This window comes from Lathyrus oleraceus, chromosome 5 (assembly GCF_024323335.1).
Source record: "Lathyrus oleraceus cultivar Zhongwan6 chromosome 5, CAAS_Psat_ZW6_1.0, whole genome shotgun sequence".
Lineage (NCBI taxonomy): Eukaryota > Viridiplantae > Streptophyta > Magnoliopsida > Fabales > Fabaceae > Lathyrus > Lathyrus oleraceus.
Window position 1 is genome coordinate 214,184,915 of NC_066583.1, and position 7,941 is coordinate 214,192,855.

Consider the following 7,941-nt stretch of genomic DNA (forward strand, 5'->3'; position numbering starts at 1 on the left):
CGCCCTTTCGGGTTTTCAATCCACCGAGACGCTCATTTTTGCCTAAGTCGCCCTTTCGGGTTTTCAACTTAGCGAGCTATTCTGTTTTTATTCATTTAGGCGAAGTATTTCTTGACTGCATCTGAATTCACAGGACGAGTGTGTCATACCCCGATTTTGCTCCTGAATTTTTTATGTTTGTTGGGCATGCTTGGCCTAACCTAATTCTGGTTTTACATGAGGTTTGGTTTTGATTCAAAGTCATGGTGTTGTGATTGTGGATACATCTATGGTCTGGGTCATCTGAACAACCAAGTTTCTTGTGTTTCTAGCCACTTGTCAGTCATGTTATTGGTTCATGGATATCCCTTTCAAGTCCTAACCTTATGGTCTTATTTCATGGTTTTGTTCATACACATTATCAGTCAAGTTATTTTCTTTTCAAGAGTCAAACATTCAAGTTATGATTAAACCAATTGTGAAACCAACTTCAAACCATTTTGTTAATCCATTTCAATTTTATTTCATTACATGTGAGTCCATACAAGAAAATACAAAGATTGGACATTTTTGACCAACTGTTGACTTTGGTCAACAGTTGACTTTTTGGTCAACTTTGACCAAAGTCAACCATAAACCCAAAAACTCTAAAATTACCCATGACCATTAATTCAATGTCCATTTACAAAGAAAAAAAAGAAAGAAGAAAATGGGATCGTTGAAGAGGATGGAGCACGATTTGTAGAGATATAGGTCTTACGGGGACTAAACTAGGTTGCGGTGAAGGTGGTTGTGGGGCTTGCACTGTTATGGTTTCTCATTATGATACAAATTTGAGGAAAAGCTTGGATGCATGTGATTACAGTGGAGGGACTTGGAAGCTGCAGGCGTGGTTTGCATCCTATCCAGGAATCTCTGGCTCGTACTCACGGTTCACAATGTGGATTTTGTACACCGGGTTTTGTTATGTCCATGTATGCGTTATTGCAGTCAAGTCAAACACCGCCTACTGAAGAACAAATTGAAGAATGTCTTGCTGGAAATTTATGCCGGTGCACAGGTTACAGAGCAATACTTGAAGCATTCCGCGTCTTTGCCAAAACTAGTAATATCTTATATACTGGCGTTTCTTCACTGAACCTTCAAGATGGCCAGTCTGTTTGCCCATCAACCGGGAAACCCTGTTCGTGTAATTTAAACAGTATAAGTGAAATGTGTAGACAGTGTTAATGATAAATTCGTAGACAGTGTTGATAGACATAAACCTACTTCCTATAATGAAGTTGATGGGACTAAATATACAGAAGAGGAACTTATTTTTCCTCCTGAACTGTTGTTAAAGAAACCAACCTTCTTAAATTTGACTGGATTTGGTGGGCTAATGTGGTATCGGCCCATAACACTTCAACACGTATTGGATTTAAAAGCCAAATATCCTAATGCAAAGTTGATAGTCGGTAATACTGAGGTAGGAATTGAGACGAGACTAAAGAGAATACAATATCAAGTTCTGGTTTCTGTAATGCATGTGCCAGAACTAAATGTTTTGGAAACTAGGGAGGATGGCATAGAAATAGGTGCTGCAATGAGATTATCCATTCTCTTGAATTTTTTCCGGAAGGTTGTGACTGAGCGAGCTGCTCATGAAACTTCATCTTGTAAAGCCTTTATTGAGCAACTGAAATGGTTTGCTGGATCACAGATAAGAAATGTTTCGTCAATTGGTGGGAATATATGTACTGCCAGCCCAATATCAGACTTGAATCCTCTCTGGATGGCAGCTAGAGCAAAGTTTCGAATTATTGACTCAAAAGGAAACATCAAAACAGTACTGGCAGAAAATTTCTTCCTTGGTTATCGCAAGTTGGATTTGGCGTATGATGAAATCTTGCTCTCAGTATTCTTGCCATGGGATAAGACCTTTGAGTTTGTGAAAGAATTTAAACAGTCCCATAGAAGGGATGATGATATTGCAATTGTAAATGCTGGTATTCATGTTCATCTTCAGGAACATAGTGATAACTGGGTTGTTGCCGATGCATCGATTGTTTATGGTGGGGTGGCACCATGTTCACTTTCTGCCATTAAAACTAAGGAATTTCTCATTGATAAGATTTAGAGACCAAGTCTTGGACCCAAATCATGCCCCGGTTTTGAAGTCATCCGCAGCTACTGGCCACTCACAGGGTTGGAGCAATTTCGTTCTGGTACACAGAATCCACAACCTTCCTGCTACAAGAGTTTCACTGCAGTAAAAAGGTAAAGGTTAATTAGCTCACAGTAATTTTTAAAAACATCAGAAAATTCAAGAGTTCCCAATTTGGCATCCAGACAAAATTAAAAGGAAAAGCACAGATTCAGATTACCTTTTCCTGAACAAGCATCAAAGAGGCAATCCGTTTCTGAGCAGCAAAAGGACTTTGCAGAGATGTTTGTTTTAATCGACCATACAACAACGAAACCCTAATCTGTAGAGGATAAAAGGAGAAGGAAACGAAATCAAAGGGGGGCGGAGAGAAAAAAAGAGAGCACAAGAACAAAACCCTAGAAAACGAGCAATCGGAGGCGGACCAAACCCACCAAATCAAAACCCTAAAATCCCAAATCAAAACCACCAACGAAAAACTTGGAAGCGGAATTGAAACTTGAAATCAAAGACAAACCTATTTGGAAGAGTTGAAGGAGGAGGTTTGAGCTTCATCACTGCCGTCTTCACCGCCGGAGGTGACCCCCTTTTGCTTCAACCTTGTTTTTTTGTATGATTCTGAAGCGATTAAGTGAAGCGCGATCAAGAGAGAGGGATTCTTGAGGGCGTGTTTGAGTGAGGTTAAGCGAAGGGTACGCGAGAGAGAGGTTTGAGAGATGATGATTGAGCGATTTTGAGAGAGAGAGGGTTGGACGCGATTGAGAAGGGTGAGAGATGATGGGCGTTTTTTTTTTTTGAGAGCAGAGAAAGATTTCGATTGAGAGATGCTGTTTGTTTGAGAGAGTGAGTTTGTGAGATTGGGAAGAGAGTGAGGGGGAGAACGAGTCTGCTGTTCCAATTTTTTTTTTTATTTCATTTTAAACAGAATAGGTTTTTTAAAACATTAAACTTTTTGCTTAGAATTCCTAGGTTTAGTTAATAATTGTTTTTTATGTTTTCAACTTATTCCCCATTGAAAAACCCAACAGCCAAGCGGCTGGGTTTAACTACTGGTAGTCCAATAGACTTTTTTATTTTAAGTTTTTTATTCTAATGTTTAATCTATTTGGGTTTATATATTTAAATTAGCACTGTAAATAATAACTAATGATAAATGGCCTGGTGGAGAGAGGGTAGTTCCATAGTTTCAAAAGAAGGGGGTTCAACACTCACATGTAGCATCTTTTAGCATTTTTATTTTCTCTTAACATTTTATTTTCTTTTAGCATTTTATTTTCTCTTAACATTTTATTTTCTTTTAGCATTTCGTTTCTTTTAATATTTTTATGTCTATGTTTTTATTAAGTTCATCATGCATGCAAAACCATTTTTAAACTTATAAAAATCATACTTTTCTCGATTTAATATCGAGCCCATTTTTACACCCTTGTAAGTCGATTGCTTTTTAAGCATCGCCATCAACCTCACATAGCTTACTCTTGGGCTTTCTTACAATGAGCCGTTTCCTTTGCACTTACACTCATACATTGTTTAATGCTTTATTATTTCATTCTTTGATTATTTGATTCGATTATATACTTGTTTATATCTTAACTGTTTGATTAACTGTGGCCTATTTGTATGGTGTATGAGGCATATACTTATATTGCTTGATTGCCATGTCAACCCCCATTCATAACAAATGTATCCCTCTCCCATGAAATGTATAATATTTACTCTTTCATTCTTTATTCACCTGTTAATACAAGAATTAAAATGAACATTCGATAACCATTTCAAAACAAGACCAAAACCTCGATCCAACGTCGAGTAATCATTTTTTCAAAACCTAACAGAACCAGCACGTATTCATCCGCCCTTGTAAGCCGATTGCTTTATGCATCGCCATCAACCTTGTAAGTCGATTGCTTCATGCATCGCCATCTACCCTTATCCCTAACACTTCTCCTTGCTCCATTCGTCGATTCTTGTTCCGATTAGGTAGCACCCATTAGATAGAACCCTTTGTATGATAACATAGGTAGGATTCCCATATCCTTTTGTATGATAACATAGGTAGGATTCCCATATCCTTTGTATGATAACATAGGTAGAATTTCCTTATTCTTTGCATGCTAACATTAGGTAGATACTCCCATTTGTAAATCCTAACACTTAAGTACATATTGCATGACAACTCTAGGGCAGAGCTTCCCCACTTCTAGACCTTTCCGAGCGTCTCCGATCTTGTGGCATGTAGTCCGTTCTATTGCAAAGAGGTAACTGCCTAAGACTCGATTCAGCGAGCTGCGACACCTACTGCTAGGACGTGAACACATTGCCCACTCTCCTTTGACACAACTGGTGTCCTCCTTTTGTAAGTCCATGTTCAGATGGCAACCCCTATGTAGGGGAACTACATCGCCCTGATCCTTGTTCCAGACGAGGTATGTAGGCAGGAGATCGTGCGAGATCTCTCCGGGCACCCTTTTCTTTTTTTGCGTGTGTTTTGTTTGACAGCTATCAGGCTCGAGTTCCCGACTCCCTGTTAGTCTGTGTGTTCATCCTTTCCCCTATGTAGGGGAACTACATCGCCCTGATCCTTGTTCCAGACGAGGTATGTAGGCAGGAGATCGTGCGAGATCTCTCCGGGCACCCTTTTCTTTTTTTGCGTGTGTTTTGTTTGACAGCTATCAGGCTCGAGTTCCCGACTCCCTGTTAGTCTGTGTGTTCATCCTTTCCCCTATGTAGGGGAACTACATCGCCCTGATCCTTGTTCCAGACGAGGTATGTAGGCAGGAGATCGTGCGAGATCTCTCCGGGTGCCCCTTTTTCTTTTTCAACTTTTTGTGTCTCAACCCCCTTGTGTGTGCTCGGAAGCTGATGTAAGTCCATCGAGTGGCATTCGGGTTCCAGTGTGAGTTTTGTTGGGTTCGGATGCTGATGTAAGTCCAGTGATTGGCAGTCGGGCTCCACGTTTGCCCCTTTGTGTTTGTTGGGTTCGGATGCTGATGTAAGTCCAGTGATTGGCAGTCGGGCTCCACGTTTGCCCTTTTGTGTGTGTTTTGGTTCGGATGCTGATGTAAGTCCAGTGATTGGCAGTCGGGCTCCATGTTTGCCACCTTTTTGTGTGTAGGTGTCTTGTTTTGTTTGGCGTGCGTGAGCCGAACTACGGCAACTCTGATTCTCATGTTCAGATGAGATACGTAGGCACAAGACGCGATGTCTTGCCGAGTTTGACTAACAACTAACGACTAATCCTTGTTTGCTTTCGCCCTCGTTGCGATCCTTTCTCTCGCCCTCGTTGCGATCGAGACCTTCCCTTTCTCTTGCCCTAGTTGCAATCGAGACCTTTATTCCCGTAGTTAGTTGAACTACGTTTTGCTCTGATTCTCATTCCCGATGAGATACGTAGGCACAAGACGCGATGTCTTAGCGAGCACACTTACCCTTAACCCATAGGTACCCGAGCTACGAAGACTCTGATTCTCATTCCAGATGAGATACGTATGCAGTGGATGCGACATCTGTGCGAGTCATTTCTTTGACCCCTTTCTTTTAGTAAATAGTACATTAGATAAACATACACCCTTTAGACAAGAAACAAACAAGAGTGGATCCCGTAGAGTACTACGGATGCGTAGGGGTGCTAATACCTTCCCTTCGCATAATCGACTCCCGAACCCAAGATTTGGTTGCGAGACCTTGTCTTTTCCTTTCCTTTCTCTAGGTTTACTTCGAGCGTTTCCTTTCCCTCCTTTGGGATAAATAACGCACGGTGGCGACTCTTCTGTCATTTCTTTCTCGCCGGTTGTTTTTTCGCACACCGTATTTTTCGGGTTGCGACAGCTGGCGACTCTGCTGGGGATATACTTTCCCTAAGCGAGTCCCTCCTAGCGTTTGTAGGTTTCTTGTTTATTGAGTGTTTATTCTTTTGTACAGTTATTTACTTTCCGCATTTACCTGTTTTACCTTATTGCATTCATGTACATATGCTTGCTGTATCTGGGGGTTGTTTGTTTGTTGGGTTGGGACTGTTCTATGAGAGATAAGCCCATTACCCAGGCTTGAGTGTACACATAGATTTTAGAGTGGATGTTCATGAGGCTTGCGTGGCATGTTGCTACGTTAAGTCGTTCGTGAAGAACCACACCCAGACGAGGTTTCTCTTGGATATATTATGTCCTACGGATGTTCCGTAACGACATGATGTTCCTTTAGAAATCGTCGACTCTGGTGACCATCTCCCGAGAACTCAGTCGAGGCCTCTCCTCCGAGACGTGATTATGTTAGCTCTGGTGGGCGCATTCTCACTGCTCAATCCGAGGACCCCGAGACTGGGAACTTGCTTTAGGATATCCTGTTGAGGGGAGTTAGCAGAGGTCTTTTATCCCGTAATAATGCCAAACCTTCAGTGGTAAACGTATTATTCTCGACTGAAGGGCTGAAGCTGACAAACTTCTGTTCTTAGAACCTACCTGTGAGGGGAGGGTTTGATCTCTACAGATACGGTTTCTGCCGGTGGTGCTGTGATGGTGACTTTGGTTCAGCCGAATTTATGGACGTTTATTTCTGGGACGTCGGAGTTCTGTCCGTGGTTTATCAGCAGGTTCCGTTTATTTCGGATCCCTGGGCTGAATCTGTGGGTGCTCACTCAGATGGTGACTCAGTTCTCCAGACATGGGTTCAGATGCCAGTTGATCAGATTGACTTTGGGTTTCAGATGGTTGTGATCAGAGTTCAAGCCGAAGCTTCGGATCCTGTGTGCCGAGATGCACAACCTGCCAGTCTTGGCTCCATCATTTGCATCATAGCATGTTTATTTTCCAAAAAAATAATAATGCATAGAAAAAAGTTAACTCGCATGTGCATATCCTTTTCAGGATCATTCATGATAAAATAGCATCCGCATCATATGCATATCATGCACATATCATCCTTGCATTGCAGACATGCTTGGGAAAGACTTCTCACTCTGGGTTTTGACTGAGACGGGATTGTTGATCATCGTCCGCACCGCAACCAGATTGAATCATCAGAGGAGTATGGATCAAGTTCAAGCTGAGTTGGCTGAGATGAGGGCAGAACATGGCCCAGTTCATGACCATGATGCAAGGAGTTGTTCAGGGGCAAGAGGAGCTGCGTGCCTTAGCCCAGAGATTGGAAGCCGTGATTCCACCAGTCCACCGTGCTTCACCAGTGGGTGTACCCGTTCATGAGAATGCTGCTGTCACTATTCTCGTCAATGATTATGTCGTGGGTGATGAATTGAGGGGGATCAGAATCAGTGGACAGCCCCTTGCTACAGAGACTGTTAATGTCAGAGCAACCCTTGCTCCGGTTCGCCATCCTGGCTCTTCAAATCCTTCAAGTTCTAAAAAGCCATCCTCTGGGGCACCCAGAAGGGGAGAGGGTGAAACAAACGTTGTGCACCGTCGGAGGAGTGTGAACAAAGGACAGTATCGGCAAGTTGCTGCCGTGACTATTCCAGCCACTCAGACTCAACAACAACAGAGAAGACCAACTCAGCAATATCAGCATCAACAACATCGTCCTCAGCAGCAGGCTTCCCAGCAAGCCAGTACGAGTAATGAGAGGAAGAAGATCATTTTTGATCCAATCCCCATGTCCTACGCCGAACTGTATCCCTATCTGTTAGAGCGGAACTTGATTACTCCCAGAGACCCGCCGGCTATACCCGTCAACCCTCGATGGTGGTATAGGCCTGAGTAGCATTGTGTGTATCATTCGGGTGCTCCTGGTCATGACGTGGATAGTTGTTTCCAGCTGAAGATGAAGGTTCAAGACCTCGTGAGGTCAGGTATTCTGAACTTGGA

The 7,941-nt window shown here is 42.5% G+C and overlaps 1 pseudogene; it reads left to right on the plus strand.

Moving 5' to 3' along the window:
• Positions 1 to 728: 728 nt before the first annotated feature.
• LOC127087930 (xanthine dehydrogenase 1-like) lies at positions 729 to 2,098 on the plus strand (annotated as a pseudogene).
• The last annotated feature ends 5,843 nt before the right edge of the window (positions 2,099 to 7,941 follow it).